Source organism: Schistocerca serialis, chromosome 3 (genome assembly GCF_023864345.2).
Source record: "Schistocerca serialis cubense isolate TAMUIC-IGC-003099 chromosome 3, iqSchSeri2.2, whole genome shotgun sequence".
NCBI classification, from domain to species: Eukaryota; Metazoa; Arthropoda; class Insecta; order Orthoptera; family Acrididae; genus Schistocerca; species Schistocerca serialis.
In genome coordinates this window covers 854,404,519-854,431,286 of record NC_064640.1, presented here as the reverse complement: position 1 = coordinate 854,431,286, position 26,768 = coordinate 854,404,519, and positions in this window count along the sequence as shown.

Below are 26,768 nucleotides of genomic sequence, written 5' to 3'. Positions count from 1 at the left end.
CATCACTTTCCATTTTTGACCAGACATAACGTCTGAGAAAAGAAAGAATAATAATAATAATAATAATAATAATAATAATAATGATAATAATCACCTGCAAAAAATCACCTGCTTCATCCTGCACAATAGATAAACTTCACAAAATAACGTAATGTAGTATAAGACATTAGATTAGATTTACTGTCATTCCTTTTGATTCGTAATCAGGAGGTCCTCCGGGATGTAGAACATGTCAGACAAACAATAATACATGATAAATACAGTATTTACAACTAAAACACATAAGTTAATGTACCTTCCAAAGGTCCCAAGTGGAATGATTGTCATTTTTTTAATGTACACTATATAAAAGGATCATTTTACAACACTCATTTACTAAGGTCACATTAATACACAGAATTAAAAATTTTTAAAAAATGTTTATTTTATTTATAAGGTAATAAACACATAACTACTATAGTACTTATTTACAGTGAACACATTATTGCACTGAAATTGTGCAGAAGTTTGATTGTAACACACACAAAAATCTGTTGGTTCGACTGAGAAATTCATCAATGGAGTAGGAGGAGTTGGCCACCAATAAATCCTTTAGGCTTCTCTTAAACTGAATTTCATTGGTTGTTATGTTTTTTATGGCTGTTGGCAAGTTATTGGAAATGTGTGTTCCTGAATAAGGCACACAATTTTTTACAAGAGTAAGTGATGTCAAATCCTAGTGAAGTTTATTCTTATTTCTAGAATTGATTCCATTAACTGTGCTGTTTTTTTGAAAAAGTGATATACTTTTAATGACAAATTTCATTAATGAATAAATATATTGGGAAGCAGTAGTTAGTATCCCTAGTTCCCTAAACAGGCCTCTACAGGATGTTCTTGAGTTCATACCACATATAACTCTTATTGCACGTTGCTTTAGCTTGGCTTGATGAATTACCCCAAAAAATAATCCCATATGACATGATGGAGTGAAAGTAGTCATATAGTATGGTTTTTCATTTTTATATCTTCTATGTCTGACAGAATTCGCATTGAAAATGGAGATTTGGTTAGACACTTCTGCAGTTCTGAAGTGTGCTCCTCCCAGTTGAAATTATTATCAAGTTGTAATCCTAAGAATTTAACACTGTCCACTTCTTCTATCTGCTTGTCATCATCTGTTAGGCATATACTCGTGGGACACTCCTTACAAGTTCTGAACTGCATTTAGTGTGTTTTTTTCAAAGTGACAAAGAATTGGCTAGGAACCAGTGATTAATGTCCACAAATATTTTATTAGCCGGCCTTTCTAAGACTACACTTGATTTGCTATTTATTTCGATGTTTGTATCATCGGCAAACAAAATGAACTTGGCATCTGGTAATGTTACTGATGAAAGGCCATTGATATACACAAGAAAAAGTAAGGACCCTAAGATGGAACCTTGTGGGACTCCACATGTAATTAGTTCCCAGTTGGCTGATGCCTAATAGCTCAATACATGTTTCTTTCTTAATAACACCCTTTGTTTCCTGCCAGAGATATTAGATTTGAACCATTTTGCAGCGTTTCCTGTTACACCATAATACTGTAATTTACTTAAAAGGATATTGTGATTTACACAGTCAAATGCCTCTGACAGATCACAAAATATACCAGTTACTTGCAATTTTTTGTCTAATGGATTAAGTACATTTTCACTGTAAGTGAAGATAGCCTTCTCAATATCAGAACCCTTTAGAAATCTGAACTGCAACTATGACAGTATGTTATTTGTGATAAGATTCCACTGATAAATGATTGGTTACACAGATAGCTTAATATGTTACTTAACTCAGAATCACATTCTTCAATTAACTGTGTTGATATTTCATCATACTTACCAGATGTTTTTGATTTTAAGGATTTTATGATGGACGTTGTATCGTATTGTATTGTGTGGAACTGGGAACCTAGAAATGATGGAGAGGCTTTATCCATGCCATAGCCCTCAGTGGTTTACAACCCAACAACAGGTGACAGCAGTCCACTCACCCCACTACCGCCCCACACCAAACCCAGAGTTATAGTGCGGTTCGTCCCCCAGTGGACCCTCTTCCCTAGTAACGCTTCACACCAGAGTGTAGCCCCAATGTTTTATGTTTTTGTGGTAGACTAAATATGGTGTACACATACCTGGAGAAAATTTTTGCACAGCAATCGCTGACATAGCGTAACTGAGGCAGAATAAGGGGAACCAGCCCGCATTCGCTGAGGCAGATGGAAAACTGCCTTAAAAACCATCCATAGACTGGCCGGCATACCGGACTTCGACACTAATCCATCGGGCAGATTCGTGCCAGGGACTGGCAGTGACTAGCAGTGCGTTAGACGGCACAGCTAATGGGGTGGGCCAAGATGGACATTACTTCTGTTGGGGTAGTGAGGGTCAGATTCATATTATGGAAGTTACTTGAAATGTCTGGTCTAAGGTATCCCACGGCAGCATCTACAGAATCTGGCAACCCCATCTTTTCAGTAACAGTTATAAAATGTTTGTTAAGAAGTTCTGCAACATCATACACATCTGTCACCAATGTATTATTTACTCTTAATGCTATTTGCCCCGCTTCATATCTGGTTGTACCAGTCTCCCACTTCACTATATCCCATGTTGTCTTTATTTTGTTATCTGATATGACTATCTTTTCCATGTAATATATTTGCTTTGATGTCCGTATTACAGTCTTTAATATTTTGCAGTATCCCTTGTAATGTGCTATAGCATCATCATCAGAACTGTTTTGGATTGACAGATACAGTTTTCTTTTTGTTTTACAAGACACCTCTATTCCTTGAATAATCCATGACTTCTTTGTAGACTGTGCTCTAACCTTGGCTAGTTTTGGGGGAAAAGTGTGTTCAAATAAGGTAAGCACTTTATTAGCAAAAGTGTTATATTTTTCATTCATGTCATGAGCACTGTAAACATCACTCCAGTGAATGTCTCTGAGGAGTGTCCTAAAATAATCAATTTTTGCCTTATTGATTACCCTGTTGAGTTCAGATTTAACATATTTTATATCCTGTTCAGTATTAACATTTAACAGAAGGAACTGCATGCCATGCTCTGAGAGGCCATTGACTATTGGTTTTGTAATATAATTCTGCTGATTGATAAAATTCTTAACCAGCAGCTGTTTATGCTGATGTAACAAGCTAGAATTATGTTTTTTTGGTTTCTTTCTCAAACTGAAGGTTTTGTAATATAATTCTGATGATTGTTAAAATTCTTAACCAGCAGCTGTTTATGCTGATGTAACAAGCTAGAATTATGTTTTTTTGGTTTCTTTCTCAAACTGAAGGTTTGTCTCAATCCTAACCTCTCTTATATCTTGGTTTCTTTCTATCCTCCCTACCCTAAAAAGAGTCTTCCCTGAACACTATAACCACTGGTATTTTATCACTCATGACAGTCCCACCCCCCTTTAACTGTCCTGCTATTTGCTCAGCCAGTTTATCCTTCCCTTTTCTGTTGAGGTGAAGGCCATGCCTAGTATAATCCCACATATTGAGAGAACCAACAGGAACCACAGCAATGTGTGACCCTGCACCTGATATAAGCAGCCATTCCAACTCCAAATTCGGGAGGACGACGGTTCAATCCCACGTCCGGCCATCCTGATTTAGGTTTTCTGTGATTTTCCTAAATCACACCGGGATGGTTCCTCTGAAAGGGCACGGCTGACTTCCTTCCCCAACCTTCCCTAACCCGATGAGATCGATGACCATGCTGTCTGGTCTCCTTCCCCAAACCAACCAACCAACTCCAAATTAACTCTACTGACAGAAGAGTTCAAATTGGGTTGGTCATGGTGCCCAAGAGCATATACAAACTCAACACTAGTATGGTTCGATGCTGATGCAATCTTTGCCAGGTCACACTATATACTGCACCCAGGAACTCTGTCAATATCTTACCTGGCCCACCCACTGTAACCACGGTGTCTTCCGTAGTGAAATCTTTGCAAAGTGATCCTAAATCCTCTGTCACCTGCTCCAGACCAGCACTAGATTTAAAAAAATTGGTGACCTGGTATTCTCATTCTAGTTCATCGTGCAAAACTTGGCCAACACCTCTTCCATGGGAACTACCTAACATCAACACTTTCTTTCTCTTTACTGATTTCCCTACATTCCTACTTTTCAATTTGCTGCTGAAAGTTTGTTGTGCCCTGTCTACACCTACAACTGCTTGAGGCTCACCAGCTTCTAACCAAAGCAACAGGTCAAATCTATTTTCCACATTCACCACGAAGCTGTCAGACAAAGTTCTAGGCCTGTTCCTCCTGTTGCCACTTCTCGCCTCTTTTTGCCCTTCTCCCTCCTTAACATGTCAAGATCTCCCCTGGCCTCATCTAACTCAGCCTGAAGGGTGCCAATTTTCCCCTCCTGTTCTAGTATCTTCCTACCTCTACTACATATCCTATGAAACCACTGACGAGTATCATTTACTTCCCCAACTCCCACGCCACTACAGTCGCCCACTTGGAAAAAACTACAGCACCCGTCACACCAAAGCACCGATCTAAGATTCTATGGCAAGTCAAGCACTTTTCACTCATGATAAACGTAATAGTTGATTAAGAATAAGTCAATTAAATTACAGGTAAACACGAAAATATGATTCCACAAATTTGGCCTATACGCAACTGTATGTAAAGAGAAACAACAGCGTGAATTTTCTGAAACAACAACTTAAACCTTACACTACTTTCTGGAAATGTGAGTTAAATAATGAAGAGGTATGCTACAGTTAAATGGCTGGAGAGAGCAAATAACAATTGAATGAAATTCTATCACCTAGCTGCATTCAGAGAAGTATTTAAATTACTCATGTCAATCTGTGTCAGTAATTATACTGTCTGAATATACAACAGTGGATGAACAACTGGTTGCATTTAGAGGCAAATGCAGTTTCCGACAGTATATACCAAGCAAGCCTGCAAAATGTAGTTTGAAAATTTTCACCTTATGTGACGCTAAAACATGGTATACATTGGGGATGGAAATCTATGTTGGGTAAACAGCCAGAGGGTCCCTTTGCACTGTCAAACTTGCCTAAGGAGATAGTAAGAAGACTTGTACAGCCTATCGGAGGCACAGGACGCAATGTGACACTAGACAACTGGTTTTGTTCCATACCACTGACTGAAGAGCTCCTGAAAAAGAAACATACAATAGTAGGAACTTTTAGAAAGAATAAGAGGGAGATCCCTCCAGACTTTGTTTGCTCGAGAGGTCATGAACTTAGAAGCAGCCTTTTTGGATTCAGAAAGGATATCACCATAGTTTCATATGTGCCAAAGAAGAGCAAAAACATTATTCTTCTTTCATCTTTGCATCATGACTGTGCCATTGACACTAATACTGCAGAGGAAAAGAAACAAGAAATTATAACAATGTACAATAAGACCAAATCAGGTGTGGACACAATAGATGAAATGTGCGCTACTTATTCAACCTCAAGAAAAACTAGACGCCCGTCACTTGTCCTATTTTTTCGAATGATTGACATTGCTTACAATAACGCCTTCATCATATATGCAAATAATAACAATGAGAGGATTTCCCGAAGAATGTTTTTACGTGATGTCAGAAGGTCATTAGTAAATCCCATAGTGTGTAAGAGAGCAGCCACTCACTCCCTGCCTAAACAAGTTAGACAGAAAGCCACAAAAATGGCAGGAATTGAAGACAGCAACAATGCACCATCTTCTGAGCAAAGGATACTTAAGCCCAGGTGCTGCACAGTTTGTCCTCGGGGTAAAGATATAAAAGTTAAATTGCACTGTGCTCGATGTTTGAAAGTTATGTGTGTAAAGCACATGAGAAATATGTGGGAAAAGAGCTATGATAACGCACTCCTTGCAGCCAGTGATAGTGACTGATTTCATAAAATGTTTGTATGATTTGACTGAACAAACTTTTAATTATAAGTATAATGTCTTACACCTGTAATACAGTATGAAGAATAACAGAAATAAATAATTAAACAAAATATAGTATGAAAATGGGAATTATTGCGTATGTTTCAAATAACGTAGTTTAATACTAAAGTAACATTAAATAAAACGCTAATATACTGGGAGATAACATTCTAAATAGACATTTGTGAAGTAAACATATTCATATCAGTGATATGCTGCACAACAGTGTCATTATAGCCACTATTATTTTGGGTGTTAGCAACACCCTACGCAACTATTAACGTTACGAAAAGCCACGTGACCACATAAGGGTTAAGGGTCAGAAAGGTAACACTCCCTACAATCACTTCATTACTTTCAAATATACTTCACTAGGCAACTGTACTTTCACTTATTACATTATACAAACCCTTTACAAGCTAGTGCATGACGCTAAATATCTCTGGTGTATTCTTCTACTAATACCTATATATACCCTATACTTCCTCAATATTCCCCAAAAAATTGTGTACATACAGTGTACTAATCTCATTACTCCTGCCATTATACATCCTTTTACACTTTCATGTTTACTGGTTACTCAGAGCACTCAAAATAATTTGATACACTTGTACATTTTGTAAAATTCCATTACCTTACCTTTTTGCTATAATCAAAAAACTTTTTTCCCTATAAACAGAAAAACATCCTTCTGATTACTTTTGTACTCATAAAATAATCAAATAGTTGTTAACTCTCTGAATTTTACATAATCAGTGTTGTATAGGTTTTATGTTACTGTTTACTGTCAAAAATGACTGTTCACCAATGTTTCTGCCAACCGAGAGGGTTTCAGTTTAATCTATTACCTCTACTATCATTATCTTTCACATGTGTGGGGGACTAGTTACTATTTGTCCATTTTCCACCACTATTTTCAAAATTCCCATCACCATTTCTGTTCCCAGAATTTCTATTCTCATAAAACTGTTGGTCCCCATGGTTTGATGCTACATCCTGATAATTTCTAAAATTATTTGGATTCCTGTCATTCCTTGCCAGGATGTTGTTGTTATGTCCTTGGTTAAAACTGTCATTATTATTTGAATTTCTATTATTATTGTGATTACTCCAGTTAAGCCTCCTGGAATCTGTACTGTGGTGGCCAAACCTGTTACACACCCTGTCCAACGTTTCTACATATTTCAGGACTGGTCTACAGAATCATCTGGCCCATAGAGTAACCCCATTTCAATTATTTCTGGTAGCCTTCTCTTAAGTGCACCTATGTGAGTTAATTCATGAAAAGGTTGGTCTAAGTGAGAATGTTTCATGATCTGGTCTTCGTAAAACTCTTTCATATCCCCATTCTGCTCCCTGTACATCGGACCATTTAAAAACTCACTCTTTATCTGTGCCTGTTCAGTGTCAGACCAAAACTTTTTCAAAAACCACTTTTTGAATTCATCTATGGATAAATTGCTACAGTCATGTTGGATGGCCTATGACAGCCCTTCCCCTTCTAATGTTCTTTTAATAAACTTAATTTTTAATTCATCACTCAGACCAGGGAGAAAACTATAATGGCAATGTCATATAAAATCAACTGGATGGAAATGCTTGTCACCGAGGAAACATTTTAGTGGCATAGTAGGAAAGCTTGGGTGTCCTACATTAGTGAATTTTTTTAGATAAGCCCCATCTTGTTTTTTTGGTAATAGTGACATCACTATGTAAGTCTAACATATTTGAGTCTGTTATCTCAGATATTTTCTGAACTTCTTTTATCTATTTCTGAGGCAACACTGTCTATTTTTTCATTTTGCTTATTTATAAAGTTTACAGCTTGTTTACTAGTGTCTCCAACAGCATCTTTACATCTAACTTCAAAAGCACCTATCTCAGATCTGAGACCCTTGTCTACTTCCTATGGTTTTGTCTCTAATGATTGAATTTTTGATTCTGAAGCCTCTAACTTCCCCTCTACTTTTTTCACATGTTCATCTGTAGCTTTCACTTGCGAAAAAACACCAACTAAGTCTTTTTTAATATCTGAAATTTGTGCATTAAGCTCTGCTCTAATGACATTACATTCTGAGACTATTGACTTTCAAGTTTTTCACTATTTTTCTCTGTCGATGACAGTTTTTTCACTATTTTTCTCTACCAATGACAGTTTTTCACTATTTTTCTCTATCAATGACAGTTTTTCACTCTTTGTTTCATTGATGACATTAATGCAGTAAACATGTCTTGTAAATTTAACTGTTTCGGTTTTTCACTCGGCATTGTTTCACTTATGTGCAACTGTACTTGTTTCTCATATTCTGGACTCAAATGTAACACACTACTGTCTAAAAATTTCGATTCTGCATGGATTTCATTTAACTGTTTTGGTCAACTATTGCCTAATGCATCCTGAAACATGCCTTTATTGGCTATGTCCTTTTTAAAGTCGTTAGTTGAAGCTGGTAGCTTCAGCATATTTATCTCATTGTTCTGATCATGATCCATTTGTTGTAAATTTGTTCATAAATTATCAGTGCTAGAAAAAATGCCAGTCAGAATGTCCACACAACATTGCACTGAGAAAGTACAAAAATAAATTCTTTAATTGGTATTTAGCTTATTATTGTCCTGGATTGGGTAGGTGGTGTCAACTTTCGTAATAATGTTTCAACCTTTTAAAACCATGTATGTCCATAGTGTTGTGTCATTCCAAAACTTCTCAACATGTACTATGTCAAACAATATTTGGTTTAAAATCATTACACTTTGCAACACAATTATATGCTTTTTGATCACGTGAAACATAAACACTGTCAAAAATCCAAACGTATAAGTATCCTGGCCACAAGGGCACCACTTTAACGACCTCCTTTGTTATGCACATTGGATGACTGTTAATTGTAATAATTGTTCATTGAGTAGAAATACTGTTGGGCAGATCTAGTGGTAGATTTAATGAAAAAATACTCTTCTTGTTTCCTTTTTTAAAGGATCTCCTTCAATCCGTTGCTTGAATTTCTTCTGTGTGGAAGCCAGGTTCTCTTTTAGGTCTGAAAACGCTATAGATTGACATGCTTCTTGAAATGACATAGACTACAAACTGATTCATATGTAGTTTTAAATTTTAATAGTCCTATATGCCTTGCTGACGTCAACTACAATGTTCACTCAGTGAAATATATTCCATTTGTCTGAAACTCCAGACAACTTTACATTTTTCCTTCCTTCCTTCCCGATAGACAACATACAACCAACTGGCACCCACTTCACATCATTTCATAGTACATCAGTAAAGATTTAGGCATACTAAGAGCAAAACAGAACATTAAATCAAGAATAATTTACAGAAAATGAAATTGACTCAGCAACACAATAGTACAATTATGATAATATATGTATTCACATGAACAAAGCTTTTTTTTTGTTTTTTGTAGTACAGTAATTTTTATGAAATTCTTTTATCACAGGGGTTAATTGTGTTAGCACGACATATTATACAGTCGGAGTTTAAAACATTTCAAATAAGATTGAAAAATGGATGAGATTGTAAATTTGAGAATATACATGGTCCAAATGGCTTATTGCACATTACAATGTGCACCACATTCATTCATAACATTCAGTTCCCATACAATAATTATTTTTAATGAATGTCAGTGACACTGAGATATTTATGCCACTAAAAGCAATGTTACTGAATGGCTTTCCACATCTGCCATGATTTTTAATTGCAATTCCCATTCTGAACAGTTACTATAGCAAACAAGAAGTTTGGTGTAACAGTATTTTAGATTGAAATTTGGAAGGTTCACTTGTATATTAGATAATAACTGTCATACTGAAAACTTCTCCACTTTTGAGAGAAGCTAGTACTAATAAAGTCTCATTTGATGTATCATTGCAAATTTCAGTAGTGAATAACTATAATGAGCAGTGGACATGATTTTGCTGTGTTGCTCTGTATGAAATTGACAGCTTCTGTCATGTAGTTCAATTGGGAATTTTGTTTGAAGTGGGTCCGATAACAAGTCATTGCCTTCAGATATCAGATGTGCCACTTGAGGCCTTTTATTTCTGTGGTCCTGGTATTTCATCAGTTCAAGAAGTTAAACTTTGCTGGATATTTGCTTAAAAAGTTAAATTTAAAAAAGAATAAGGTTTGATGTGTCATCCATATTGTCTCTAATACATTTCTTTCTTTTTTTAATCTGAATGTGGAAAAAGACATGTTGTTGTTGTTGTTGTTGTTGTTGTTGTTGTCTTCAGTCCTGAGACTGGTTTGATGCAGCTGTCCATGCTACCCTATCCTGTGCAAGCTTCTTCATCTCCCAGTACTTACTGCAACCTACATCCTTCTGAATCTGCTTAGTGTATTCATCTCTTGGTCTCCCTCTATGATTTTTACCCTCCACAGTGCCCGCCAATGCTAAATTTGTGATCCTTTGATGCCTCAGAACATGTCCTCCCAATTGGTCCCTTCTTCTTGTCAAGTTGTGCCACAAACTCCTCTTCTCCCCAATTCTATTCAATACCTCCTCATTAGTTATGTGATCTACCCGTATAATCTTCAGCATTCTTCTGTAGCACCACATTTCGAAAGCTTCTATTCTCTTCTTGTCCAAACTATTTATCGTCCATGTTTCACTTCCATACATGGCTACACTCCATACAAATACTTTCAGAAACGACTTCCTGTCACTTAAATCTATACTCGATGTTAACAAATTTCTCTTCTTCAGAAACTCTTTCCTTGCCATTGCCAGTCTACATTTTATATCCTCTCTACTTCGACCATCATCAGTTATTTTGCTCCCCAAATAGCAAAACTCCTTTACTACTTTAAGTGTCTCATTTCCTAATTTAATTCCTTCACCATCACCTGATTTAATTTGACTACATTCCTTTATCCTCGTTTTGCTTTTGTCGATGTTCATCTTGTATCCTTGTTTCAAGACACTGTCCATTTCGTTCAACTGCTCTTCCAAGTCCTTTGCTGTCTCTGACAGAATTATAATGTCATCGGTGAACCTCAGTTTTTATTTCTTCTCCATGGATTTTAATACCTACTCTGAATTTTTCTTTTGTTTCCTTTACTGCTTGCTCAATATACAGATTGAATAACATTGGGACACTGAACTCACATTCGGGAGGACGACGGTTCAATCCCACGTCCGGCCATCCTGATTTAGGCTTTCCGTGATTTCCCTAAAATCACTCCAGGCAAATGCTGGGATGGTTCCTTTGAAATGGCTCGGCCGATTTCCTTCCCCATCCTTTCCTAATCTGATGAGACCGATGACCTCGCTGTTTGGTCTGTTCCCCCAAACAACCCAACCCAATAACATCAGGGAGAGGCTACAGCCCTGTCTCACTTCCTTCCCAACCACTGCTTCCCTTTCATGCCCCTCGACTCTTATAACTGCCATCTGGTTGCTGTACAAATTGTAAATAGCCTATCGCTCCCTGTATTTTACCCCTGACACCTTCAGAATTTGAAAGAGAGTATTCCAGCCAACATTGTCAAAAGCTTTCTCTAAGTCTACAAATGCTAGAAACATAGGTTTGCCTTTCCTTAATCTTCCTTCTAAGATAAGTCATAAGGTCAGTATTGCCTCACGTGTTCCAATATTTCTACGGAATCCAAAGTGATCTTCCCCGAGGTTGGTTTCTACCAGTTTTTCCATTCGTCTGTAAAGAATTCGGTTTAGTATTTTGCAGCCATGACTTATTAAACTGACAGTTCGGTAATTTTCACATCTGTCAACACCTGCTTTCTTTGGGGTTGGAATTATTATATTCCTCTTGAAGTCTGAGGGTATTTTGCATGTGTCCCATACATCTTGCTCACCAAATGGTAGAACTTTGTCAGGACTGGCTTGTCAGGACTGGCTCTCCCAAGGCCATCAGTAGTTCTAATGGAATGTTGTCTACTTCCGGGGCCTTGTTTTGACTCAGGTCTTTCAGTGCTCTGTCAAACTCTTCATGCAGTATTGTATCTCCCATTTCATCTTCATCTACATTCTCTTCCATTTCCATAATACTGTCCTCAAGTACATCGCCCTTGTATAGACCCTCTATATACTTCTTCCACCTCTCTGCTTTCTCTTCTTTGCTTAGAAATGGGTTTCCATCCGAGCTCTTGATATTCATACAAGTGGTTCTCTTTTCTCCAAAGGTCTCTTTAATTTTCCTGTAGGCAGTATCTATTTTACACCTAGTGAGATAAGCCTCTACATCCTTACATTTGTCCTCTAGCCATCCTTGCTTAGCCATTTTGCGCTTCCTGTCGATCTCATTTTTGCCTGCTTCATTTACTGCATTTTTATATTTTCTCCTTTCATCAATAAAATTCAAGGATTTATACTAGCCCTCGTCTTTTTACATACTTAATCCTCTGCTGGCTTCACTACTTCATCCCTCAAAGCTACCCATTCGTCTTCTACTGTATTTCTTTCCCCCATTCCTGTCAATTGTTCCCTTATGCTCTCCCTGAAACTCTGTACAACCTCTGGTTTAGTCAGTTTATCCAGGTCCCATCTCCTTAAATTGCCACCTTTTTGCAGTTTCTTCAGTTTTAATCTACAGTTCATAACCAATAGATTGTGGTCAGAGTCCACATCTGCCACTGGAAATGTCTTACAATTTAAAACCTGGTTACTAAATCTCTGTCTTACCATTATATAATCTATCTGATCTCTTCTAGTATCTCCAGGATTCTTCCATGTATACAACCTTCTTTTGTGATTCTTGAACCAAGTGTTATCTATGATTAAGTTATGCTCTGTGCAAAATTCTACCAAGCAGCTTGTATTTTATGCATGCCAAAGCCATAGAACAGATTTCTGTTAACTATTTTGTGTCTGTCTAAATTTTTCATGAGCAAAATCCAGATCTATCTTAACTTTCTGAGAATCTTTCTTAAATACCACCTAATGTTCTCCCATTGTGTTTAATAGTGCAATAATTCTTCATCTGAGAGTATTATCTAACAATTCCCACCTAACTGATTACCTCATGAGGCTATGCCTAGAAAGAGATTTCATTACATTTCAAGTGTAACCTTCATATGCTCCTTGCAAGACTCATGAGAATTAGTCTGCACTGAAATTTAATCTCCTTCTTAACCTCAGCTTCTTAGTGTGTCATTGCATAGGATAGCTTTTGAATTGGAACACAACTTATTGATGCAGATTAAATACTGAATAAGACATAGATACTGTACTCAAAGTATGAAGAAACAAGCTAATTTTATACAGTGTTATCATGGAAATGTGACTCTACTAAGAACCATGCACAGACTGCACAGTTCAGTGTCAAATTTTTGAGTAGTTGGAGCTAGGTTCATTTGGCAAAACTCGAAAATTTTCATTAAGGTGATAGGCACTTGATTTACTTATTGTATTTATGAAATATTCAAAATAATACCCAAGTTCTAGCTCAAATTAGATCACACCTCCTGAATATTGTACCCTTATAGTGTGTAACTACTACACGGCTACATGATAAGAAAGTGCAGACTGATTCTGGGATTACTGTCCAAATGGTGTAGCATGTAATACCCCGAGATGATATGCACACCATAGTATGAGATGCAACAGAGGTGCACAGAGGTGAAGAAACAATGTTGATCAGGTCTGTTTAAAGTTTTGTGGATTTTGTAAATTTCTTCAGTTTTGAAGACATGGTTTATAGTCTTTGTATTCTCTTTGGTTTTCTTATGTAAGTGCTGAGAAACATTACAGACTCAATTATACGCTTCCTTTGTTAATTAATTAATTCTTAAATCATTGCATGGAGGACATAAAGTAGGGATTTTTTTCTGTTGGCTATATAGAGGATTGAATATCTGCATTAAAAGATTGAAGTAAGAACATGTTTTAGTCCTATTTTGAGTTTTCCTTAACAGATTGTTTTGGTCTCATTTCATCTATGAACGTAGCAGTTTTATGAATTCATCTACAAGGTATATAATAACGGTCCCCAAAATAATGTCTATCATTCACATGCCATTATTCAGAGTCTTGCTGGGCACATACAAGAAAAGATACAGCCACTGGTGGTGCCAGCTATTCTTGAACATGAAGAAATAAGTGGCTTGACAAGTCAGATAGCTAGTGGAAAGAGAGGAAGAGCTGTGTTGTCATCATGGGATTCTGAGCCATTTTTGGGTGTACAGAAGTCATTGGATGCACTCTTGCAGGAACTAAATTATATCTATAAAACTATGGGGAACCATGGTGTTGACCCAGAACTTACTGTCCAGATATTTCGGCAGGTGAGATGACCAATTTTCTAACAGTAAGTTACATGATCCTAGACTATAAGGAAACTGCTGTATTTTGTAAATACTGAAGTCTCTAGTAGATTGCAAACCAGAAATAAAAGAAAATACCCATGACAATGTTACCATTTTAAGTGAAGTTGTGTGTTTTAATTTTGCAGGTATTCTACTTCATCTGTGCCATTTCAATGAATAACCTACTGCTCCGAAAGGATTTGTGTCATTGGAGTAAAGGAATGCAGATAAGATATAATCTATCACATCTTGAACAGTGGTGTCGTGACATGAGACTACAGGTACATGTGGTGTTATCAGTAGTCTATTTTTTTTCCTCCTCCATGCAAAGAACAACATTAATGAAACGTGGAGTATTCATAGGCTTTGGCTTATGGAATCACTTTTGTATTGTCAAATCGACAACAATAAGGATTTAGGGAAATCAATGCAGTCCCTTTAATCTCATTATGTTGTGGGAAAAATAATGTTGTTTTAGACTATTATGTAACTAAAAATTAAATTTGGTCTGATTAGGTCACTTACTTGGGGTATTATACAGTGTTTTGCCTTGGGACACCCTCTTTTCCTGTTACTCAACAATGACTTGTCATCAAGTGTAGCAGATGACTCCAAAGTAACTTGCAGATAACATAAGGAATAGACTGTCATCTGGAACTGCATAATGTAGCCCCACAAATAACATATCAGAGGGAAATCTGTTGATGTGTCACATATAAGAGTGTAACTCTGTTACAATAAAAATGTACTATAAGTAACTTCTATTGAATAATTCCTTTTGGATTGGTGTTATTACAGCCATCAATAATGTCCTAATCATGTAGTGTGGTACGTCAGACTTCTAGGACTGAAGACAATTGTGGCAACTCTTGTGGAAGGCATGTACATTTCATCTGCAAATGGTGAATGTAGATAACATGCTTTACAATAATTATACCAATATCTACAGTCAGCACCTGTGGTATGCTTTAACTACTTTACTTTGAATTGTATATAATTCCTTGATGTCATATGGGATAATATTGTGAGGTATCTCAGCACAGGTGCATAGGATACCTTCTACTCTAAAAACATGACAGATACACTTACATTAAACTAACTTCATGAGTGATGTTTCATTGTATGGAGCAGTAGATCTGTATTGAAATAATTTACAGAAGAACCTCCCATCTCCATAGTGAACTGGATTTTATTGTACAAGGTGTACAACTTTGCTTCCGCCATTTTTCCCCAACATTTGAGGCTTTAATGAAACAAATGGTTACACATGTTTCATTCAAAGTATTTTCCATTGCTGGCCACTACTTTCTCCCATCTTTCAGGCAGTGTATTAATCCTGCATCAAAAAAATTGTTCAACTTTTGAAGCAATCCATGAATCGATCCAGTTTGTGGCTTCTTCATGAGATCGTAAGTGTTGGTCAGCCAGGCCACGTGCCATTGACCTAAACAGGTGATAGTCTGAGGGAGCAATGTCTGGAGAGTACAGCAGGTGGGATAGGACTTCCCATTTTAATGTTTCCACGTATGTTTTGACCTCTCTTGCAATGTGGGGTTGAGTATTGTCGTGCTGCAAAATCACTATATTGTGCATCTCACTGTAATGATCCACTCAAATGCACCTAATTGCATTCGATAGCAAGCATCTGAGATTGTTTCACATGGTTTTAACACCTCATAGTACACGATGCCAAGCTGGTCCCACCAAATGCAAAGCATTATCTTGGAGCCATGAATATTCGGTTGGCCATCAACGTGGAAGCATGGCCAGGATATCCCCATGATTTTTTGCATTTAGGGTTATTGTAATGAACCCATTTTTCGTCCCTGGTCACAATATGATGCAGAAATCCCTTCTGTTTTTGCCTTTAAAGCAACTGTTCACAAACCCGCAAATGCCATTAAACGTCTCTTGGTTTCAGCTCACATGGGACCCAACTTCCTTCTTTCTGAATCATGCCCATAGCCTTGAGAAGTTTTTAAATTGCTAGATGTGTCACTCCCACTAATTGTGCCAATTCTTCTTGAGTTTGACACGAGTCTTTACTCAGCAATGTCTCCAATTCTGCATCTTCAAAAACATTCTCTCTTCCACCATGCCAGTCAACGACATTAAAATCACTGTTCTTGACGCATTGAAACCACTCAAGACACATTCTTTCACTAATAGTATCCTTACCATTCATACTTGAGAGCATTTAATGAGACTCAACCACTGTTTTCTTCATATTGAAACAAAACAGTAACACCTCCTACAAATCATGAGAATTTGGCTCATAAAATGACATTTTCAATCAAGTACAACTTCATGATACAGACAAAAATTGACTAATGTTTGACTGAGGTTATGTTGACTGAGGTCCAAGCTAACTGCCTGATGTCTGCGATCTGTTTGTTTTGACTGCTACTTACTATTGTCGCCACCTATTGACAAACAGTGTAAGCAAAGTTGTACACCTTGTATTGTGACTTTAAATGTTGTAGGAATGCATTTATCTAGTGATACCATTCCATAAACACTTCACATTGCCAACATACCTGATCCAGTATTTAATTTTTCAGCTCATTTTTGCTTTCACAGGAAGAGCGCTTGTTCAATTTGTTTGTAAAACACCATGTAGTTAGGACTAATAAAAGAAATCCATAGCTATGTCATTAGATGGTCTGTAGTAAGTGTCTCAAACAGAAAATAATTCTGTTTTGCATATGTTTCAGTGGTAATTGTTGATGTGTAGCACTATGGAATTCAGCTTAGGTATGTGTAAAAGGTATCTCGATTTGTTTTTGCACTCATCAGTGGGAGTATTTGTATACAAGCTAGTGATGTTAAACGAAACTACCCTACCTGACAAAGAAAGTGAACCTGCAAGAAGGGGAAAAAAATAAACTTCACAGTTTGAGAAGTTACGTGATGTTACAGCAGTGGTTACAAAACTGAATCAAATTTACAAAGAGCTTAATAGTAGGAGTCCACTTATCAGTATGATGTTGCAGCCCTCTGAGATTGATGTATGCACTTCTTTGGTTGAAAAAGGTGTCATAAGGAGTTTGTGACGTCTCCTGAGACAAGTTGGCCAACAACTTTTGTAACTAGTCCTTAATATACTGCATGCCAGCATGGGATGTTAGTTGAGATCCAAGCTGATTCCACACATGTTCCGTCAGGGGCAGTTCTGGGGATTTTGTTGGCCACCGGCAAACCTCAACATCATGCAGACAGTTCATAGATACACATCATGTGTGAATGACCATTATCCTGTTGAAAAATGGTACCATAATCTTCTTGCATGAGAGGTAACACACAGAATGCCTGTGGTGTACCATTGTCTTTCAGAGTTTTCTGTGTCAGTATAACCTGTTACCTGGAGTTACACCCATTGGCTTTACACCCCGTAATACCAGGAGTAACACCTTGTGCCTCTACAAAACCATGAAAGAATGGGACCTCTCCCAGACTGGCATTGTACTCACCAATGATGGTTATCCAGGGTAGTACAAACTTCAGTTCATCAACAAAGACAATGTGCCATCATTAATTAGCAATTTATTCTTCCTGGCTGTACCATGACTCCAAAAAAAAAAAAAAGTCTGTATTGTGGTTTTAATGACCACCTCATGGGATGGTAATTCTCTGGTGAAACTGCTGCTGGTTTCTGACCAAAGGTATGGAATGACACAGAATGTAGCAAGAGTTCATTATTTGTTCTCAGAAGGCAGATGTAAGTCAGAAGGGGTTACAGTGTTGTTAGTGCAAACTATGACAGTCCCTCTATGCGGTGGTTAGGTGCAGTTTACCGAAACATTAACAATAAGTATATGAGCCCTCACACTCCCATACAGTCAAACAGTCACTGTCACATACAAATGCCATCAGATCTGGATATTGCACAATCTGATGAGGCAGCCAATTGAAGACCCACAATGAGGCCCCTTTCAAACTCTGTCAGGTGCTGATAACACTGTCTAAAAAGAGTATGTGGCACCTCCACGTTCTTCACAGTGATCATTCAACATCTTACACTGTCCATGCTCCTTATATATCCTACCAGGCTTGGTAACAACAATTAACTCAAACAACAGTAATGGACTACCTGCAACTCTAATCATTACATACTCAACAATCGTGCATATGTATATGAAAGTAAATTGATATCTGACCATGGCTATTAAGTGACTTTTTGTCAGGCAGTGTAGTTAAAGGCAATATTGTTTGAATTTTAGCTACAAGAGCTGAGGAATTTCTGATGCCAAATATTAGTTTAAGTTTTGTTTTCTTATTGTGATGTAATCTAGTTTCTTCCACAGTAATCAACAAGAAGCAGAGAAACTGGACACTACTGGCTGTCATACGTATGTAACATAGGTAAACCAAAACATCTAGGAGCCATTGGAGTAATATTTACAAGTGTCCAGCTGCTCGTTTCTGACCCGTATTTTTACACGATTTTATAATGTTTTGTTCCTCTTGGTTGTTAGAAGCTGCAGTTGGATCTTCATACAGATTGTGAAATTTAGAATTATTTAGGCATTTTAATTTTTTGACTTTGTTAGTGATAACATCGCTGGACACAAGTTTCCTCTTGAACTTGATAATTGTATTAATTTCACCACACAAAATAGCATCACTATTGGCAGCAGCACTTTTTAATTGTGATCTGGCAAATGTTTCATAGAAGGATCTCCCATTAACACAATTAAAGGTCTATTTATCACTTACAGAAAAACAGCTACTTCTACTGTGACCTGTGCAAGATGGTACCATCCAGTCACAAGTAAGCAGCTTTCAGTTCCTTGGTGTGTCACCTCTCACTGGTTCCATTATCCAAATCTGATTTTCAAACAATATCCATAACTTAATCATTATTTTAAATTAAAGACACAATGAAATATTAAGAGCAGATCAGTGTGTACAAAATCAACTGCAAACACATTGGAAAAGTATAAGTGGTCAGTCAAGCAGGTCTGTGGCAGTTAGGTTGTCAGAACATCAGAGAAGATGGACACTATGGAAGATGGGTTCAACCTTGCACAACATCTCTTAAAAGAAAATAATGCATTAAGATGTGTGCTGCAACATTTTACATGACTTTAAGAAAAAAGGGAAATGGATAGTTTAAATCAATAAACGTATGATATAGAATACTACCTTAGTTTTAAATGACGAAACAGTTTTCATTCTCATTTCAAATTAAGGTTCATTTATGCAGATGTTAGATTAGAACATTAAAATCAATTTCATTATTATTTTTTGTCAAATATAACAGTTACCATACAATGACACTCTGTCTCATCATTTTATATATCTTCATATGTGTTACAATAATATTATGCAGATGCCATATCATTCTATCTACAGTTGTGACGACTGGCTGTTACCTGTCTGTTGTCCTGCCACAAGGAACAAAGTTAGTTTATCCACATACAAGTAAACAGCAAACACACAAATGGTACAATAAACAGTAGAACATAATCTGAGGATGAGCACCTGCTGTGCTGTTCTTATATGGAGGAGATCTCCAGCAGATGCACCATGTGCCATACCATGTGCCCAAGTTACGGGCAGCCTCTGGTGGCCATCTCACACAGATGCCATTGGCAGAGTATGAGTGTAGTCCACTGGTAACCTGGTAACATGGATCATATCCATATGTACAGGATTATAGCACCCCTCCCCCTTACCAAAAGGGCTTTCGTCTGATGACGGAATTGGGGCAAATGATGACACAACCATGACCTATGTGGTGGGCATCGGAGATGCTGGTGGATGTGGGAGGAGATTCTGGCCTGGAACTGATGAGTAAAGGTGGAAGTGACATGGCCCCTGACATGTGCAGTGGCCACCTCTTGCAAAGTGTCATAAGTGAGGGCCGGTGAGAATGGTGTTGGTAGCATCTAGACATCTGGGTCCTCAGAGTGGCAGAACTGCACCAATGCTGAAGTCACTAACCACCTAGGCCAGGAAGAGAGCTTTACCACCTGATGGGTTGAACACTGAGAGCAGGCTGTGACAAGACACACAATGTCTTCGTCAATGCCAGGCCAGAAGATGTGTTGATGGGTCAGTGACTTGGTATAATAGAGCCCTCCACTTTCCCAGCTGTAGGAACTGAAGCACATCATACTCTACAGTTATTGGAATCACAACCCTGGATGACAGCCCATCATTTGCTAAGAGAAAACCACCATTACACACTGGAAGGTGGTGACAAAGGACAGAATAGCTACATAAAATATCAGAAGTCCTGCCCAAAGACCTGTCTGGCAAACCAAGTTGAACAACTTGGTGCAAAGTCAGGTTGACAGCAACAGCAGCTGCAATCCAGAAGCCTGCAATAGGAAACCCTTCCACTATACGTTCTGCCTCAACATCTAAATGAAAACAAAGGCACTCTTCCTGATCAAAAGTAGGGTATGGCCCTGTCAGAATCAGGGACAGTGCATTGAGATTGACATGCTGTGCAGTAGGCCAAAAATGTATTTCATAGTTGTAGTGAGACAGAAACAAGGCCCCACACTGGAGGCAATCAGCTGCTTTGTCAAAGTACAAAGCAGAAGGACTAAACAACAGAACCACGGGCTTGTGGTAAGTAATGAGGTGGAACTTAGATACATACAAGAATACATCAAACTTTTTGAGGGTATAGATGATAGCAATGCCTCCTCCTCAACTAGGCAGTAGTGCTGCTGAGTGGAATTGAGCATTTTTGACATGTCAACTATCAGACATTAAGAACCATCCTCATGACCATCAGGCCATACTTAGAGGAGCCTGTAGCCAAGACCATTTGGTGGCCAGGATGCCAGGAGAAGAATGCAGCATACATTTCAGAAGCATTAATGCATGCTGCCAGGCCGATGTTCAGTGAAAAGAAATGTCCTTGTGGTGAAATTTGTGGAGGGGATGGTCCGCTGTGGGCACAGCCAGAATGAATTTATGGTAGTAAGCAATTTTCCCTAAAAGCAGTTGGGTGTTCTTTGACATTGGAAGGGTGAGGCAAAGAGCTGTGGCAGCAACATGATGACATGAATGCTTTACAACAGGGCCAGCCACATTGTGCCAAACTTCACGCATGCAACGGGTGTGGACCACGGGCAGGACAAGGCCCAGTCTGTCACTTGGCTTTGCTCAGTCCTCCTTGGACATACAGGGAATGTTGTGACATTTCATTTACTAGTGTGGTGCAGCATTTTTCAGTTGACACAACTTTCTGAGTTTGGCAGAATTGCACTGTCAGTGCTGTTTAACCTTTGCTGTTTGTTGATGGTATGGAAGGATGTTCAAAGGTCCACTGGTTGTTTTACAAAAAGAGGCAGTCTAGCAATCTATCACTGCAATCCTTTAAAGTGAATAGGAATGACAGAAGAGAGGGATGAGAATTCTCAGTTCGCATAAGTGACAGGTACTGTATATTTGCTATGAAATGAAATTACAATACTATGCAACAATAATTTGAAGGTTTAGTTGACAATGAAAGAGCAAAAAACTGTGATGATACATATGGGATTCATTGTTCTGTAAGTCAAATTGCATGTTATGATACATTTGCAGGCCTGGAGTGCCTGAAGAAATTGATGGTATGACCAGTAAAATTTCTGAAGTCACACACATTATTCCATTGACAGTTGCAATAGATTTCAATAGAACTGAACAAAGGGTGCAGAGATTTCATATATTACTGAAAGTACATTCATTAAGTCAAGGGGCATGCCTGGAATGATTTCTTGACTTAAAAGTCACTATTGTTGAATTTATGAAGGAAAAAGGAGAGCAGGAATGAAAATTTGAACATCCACAATGGAGTACAGACTTTGCATTTGAAGCAGACTCGACTGCACACTATCGACACTTCTTTCTGATTTTATGTGGATGCATTTGAAAAGAAAATCGCGGTGTAGGACGGATACATTCTGGCAAAGACAGTCCAGTTCCATAAGCTGACTAGCATTGAAGAAAATACAAGGTTTGAGGAATCCATTGTGGCCTTGCAAGAATTACAAGGATAGTTTTATAAAGATTTTGAGGACACTGTCAATTGTACATCTATTTCTTAGACCCTTTGTTGCAGTTGAAAGTGCCCCTAATCTTATACAGATGCATTTGATTGAACTGCCTTGTAATTCTAGTTTTGATTAAAAATCTTTCTGCATTAAAACTGTCCAGAACGTCCATATTTCACCAGGTAGAGTTTCAAAGTCATCATAATGAGATTACAAAAGTGCTACAATGTTTCAATCATCATATTTGTGTGAAAAACATTTTTTTTTACTATGAAACTAAATAAGTCACAATTATGTGGCAACTTGAGTGCAAAACTGTGAAATTGTCTGCATCTGTCCATATACCAACAGATAAAAATTATGTCTTCAATGAGCCAAAAATAATTAAATAATACCAAAAATTTGTTTTTTTGTTAGCTATGTTGTTGGTAAATGTGAAATATAAAACCATGTAGTATGCAGTGTGCTTGTACTGCCATTAAAATAAGGTGTGTTCCATTTTCCCCTCTTCTCCCACCTTGCACTGAGACAGTGTATCATGGCAATAGCGGAAACATGAAGGGAGGCTGAGCACTTTGGCCCATGTGTCTGGGCATGGCCTGGGAGCTGAAATCTTGATCAACCCTGCTTTATGTTATCCTGAGAGAACTCAAGCCCCAAATACACAATTGATGGCTGCAGTATGTAAGGCCATGACCAAGTAGCATAAGTTGCATAAATGCTCTTCCTTGGATACACCCACCGTGACAATATCATCAGGATAGTTGATGCATGCCAGAACAGACATCATCAATTGTTCCAAAAATGCTGAAGAAATCACAGGTGTGCCAGCCACACCAAATGGGAGGCACTGATTTTGTTATATCCCAAAGGGCGTCCCAGTCACAAGGAGCCTTTTTGGATCCTCATCCAATGCAACCTGTAAATAGGTTTCAGATAATTCGGTTTTAGCAAATAACTAGCCTCCTATAAGTCTGACCAACAACTCATCCTGATGGGGCAAAGGGTGAGTGTCAATAATAGTGTGTGTGTTATCGGAAACTTTATAGTCACTGCAGAGGCACTACTCACCATTTGATTTTATAGCAGACAGTTAGGGTAGGCCATATATTTGTTGTAATAGGCTGCAAGACCCCAAAATCATCAGCCTATTCAATTCCGATTTCATTTGTTTGTTCGAAGCTACAGGAATAGGGCACGCATGTAAAAATGTGGCTGCACAGTAGGTTTCAAGGTAATGTGGGCTGTACAATTAGTGGCACAACCTAAAACATAAAAAAATGTGAACTCAGAATCTGCAAATCTGACTGCTGCTAAAGGGACCTCATCAGAAGCAAGGTGCACTGCATCTGCAATAAAAAACCAGAAACATGGAAAGCATCCATACCAAATTAATTGTTGGCACCAGCATCATCCACTACCAGAAGAGTTAAGGAATGAACCACAGATTTATACACAGTCAAGCTGTAAATTGCCCCAGAGCTGGAATACGTTGTTCAGTTGTAACTCGCCAGATGTTAAGTACACAGACACAATGCCAAACATACCAAATTAACATAGGTTCACAAGTTCAGCAATGTCAGAGCTGCATATGTGTGTCACTTATTGCCTGAACTCTTTGTCTATTACTCACACTTCAATAAACAGTTTGTTAAAAGTCATAAACATTGGAGATACACAATTAACACCTGCAGAATAGGGCTTGGAATGACGCATGCAAAATATTATATATAGTGCACGCAGCTTCTGCACCCTCATCGACAGTGACAAATGACAACCAACCACCTTGCCCATCTTTCCCACACTGTTTCATGTAGCATGTCAAGGCTATGTGCCTTAGGCACTGGGTAACTTGCCATCTACATCTACATGGTTACTATGCAATTCACACTTAAGTGCCTGGCAGAGGGTTCATCGAATCATTTTCATACTACTTTTCTACCATTCCACTCTCAAATGGCGCGTGGGAAACAGGAACACCTAAATCTTTGTGTTCGAGCTCTGATTTCTTTTATTTTATTATGATGATCATTCCTCTCTACATAGGTGGTTGTCAACAAAATATTTTCGCATTCAGAAGAGAAAGTTGGTGATTGAACTTTCATAAATAGATCTTGCCATAAAGAAAACTGCCTTTGTTTCAGTGACTGCCACCCCAACTCACGTATCATGTCAGGTGACACTCTCACCCCTATTATGCAATAACACGAAACAAGCTGCCCTTTTCTGAACTTTTTTGATGTCCTCCGTCAATGCCACGTGGTAAAGCTCCCACACTGTACAGCAATATTCCAGCAGAGGATGAACAAGTGTAATTTAGGCTGTCTCTTTAGTTGGTTTGTCGCATCTTCTAAGTATTCTGCCAACAAAGCGCAGTCTTTGTTTCGCCTTCCCCAAAATATTATCTATGTGGTCTTTCCAATTTAAGTTGCTCATACTTGTAATTCCTAGGTATTTAGTTGAATTGACAGCCTTTAGATTTGTGTGATTTATCATATACCCAAAGTTTATCGGATTTCTTTTAGTACCCATGTGGATGACCTCACACTTTTCTTTGTTTAGTGCCAACTGCCACTTTTTCCACCATACAGAAATTCTCTCTAGATCATTTTGTAATTGGAATTGATGGTCTGATGATTTTAATAGACAGTAAATTACAGCATCATCTGCAAACAATCTAAGGGGGCTGCTCAGATTATCACCTAGATAATTTATGTACATCACGAACAGCAGAGGGCCTATGACACTACCTTGTGGAACACCAGATATAACTTCTGTTCTACTTGATGATTTACTGTCTATTACTACGAAGTGTGACCTCTTTGAGAGGAAATCACGAATCCAGTCACACCACTGAGACAATACTCCATATGCACGCAATTTGTTTAACAGTCACTTGTGAGGAACAGTATCAAAAGCCTTGTGGAAATCTAGGAATATGGAATCGATCTGAGATCCCTTGTCAACAGCCCTCATTACTTCATGGGAATAAAGAGCTAGCTGCATTGCACAAAAAAGATAATTTCCGAATCTGTGTTGGTTATGTATCAATAAGTCATTTTCTTAAAGGTGATTCATAATGTTAGAGTACAGTATATGCTCCAAAATCCTACTGCAAATTGAGGTCAATGATATGGGTCTGTAGTTCAGTGGGTTACTCCTATTTCCTTTCTTGAATATTGGTGTGACCTGTGCTTATTTCCAGTCTTTAGGTACAGACCTTTCGTCAAGTGAGTGGTTGTATACAATTGCTAAGAAAAGCGCATACTCTGATAGGAATCTGATTGGTATACTCCACCCTCCCCTCCTTCTTCCCCCAAGAACTAACTGATGTCAAACAACCAGGAACAGAAGTTGCTGTGGTGACATCATACCAAGCCTCAGTCTAATCACCAACAGCATGAGATGCCTCAAAAGATTGACTAATATTCAACACTTCAGCCAAAAATAGATTATCAGACTGTAGTCTGTGTTGATGCCCCTCCTTTCTGGAGCCAATCGAATGGTGGCAACACAGACCATAGACTCAGCATGTGAATCCTGACAAGCATCAGTAACAAACTGATATTTGCAACTAAGGCCGTAGGACTGATGGGGCTATTTATGTCAACAATAGAACTCAGCATGTGCTGCAATTACATGCATGCACTTTTGGTGATAACTGGAGAAATTACACACTTACACGTTTCATCAAATGAAAGTGATGATGGTTCCTGGAGTGGGACAAAATGGAACAACAAATGGTAAATTTGAGGGGAAATCCAAGAAGTGAACAAAGCCTTAAGCATGATTGCACTGGTGACACCAAAAACAAAGTGGTGTTACCTAAGCCACTTCTCATAAGCCAGTTGTCTTCAGACCCAACACCATAATGGGGAAAGGGTAGTAGTTATGCTGACAACATAGAAGCCTATCTACACAGTCAGTGTGGCTGACAAATTTGTGGTAGCAACTGAAAGGGCCTCCTTTTCCTAAAGGAGAGATTTCAGCACTGCTTGCATGGACATGAGAACTGACAGAAAAACCAAATACACTGAGCATGATGAAGTGAACATCACACTCAACACCAATTGTGTCATAATGTTAGACATAAACAATAGTGTGGCCCAAAGAACAATGTTTGTTTATTCATGTACAAGTAAACAGCAAACATAGAAATAGGGAGAATTTTGGGAGAACAGAAGAGGCTCTCTCCTGGAACTGCAGAGTATGCAGTAGGAACATTTCGATTGGGGAACAGGAAAGGAAAATCTATGCCCTTCAGACACAGTCGGAGGGAGCAAGGAAGGAATTCATAAGGATCAAGGGAGATAGGGGGAGGAGGGTGGCTGGGAAGTGGCAGCTGGTAGGAGGATAGGAAGAAAGAGAACATTATCTGACAGTTTTATTGTCAACAGCAAAAACAGGCATCTACCACTACCAGAGTTACATGGAGAAGTGCCTCAGGTAGAATGAGGAGCAGGGAATATGCAGCACACTTCAACCATGGCCAAGAAGCCTAGGAATGTATAAAGTGTTAGGAAGAAGAAAGTGCTGCT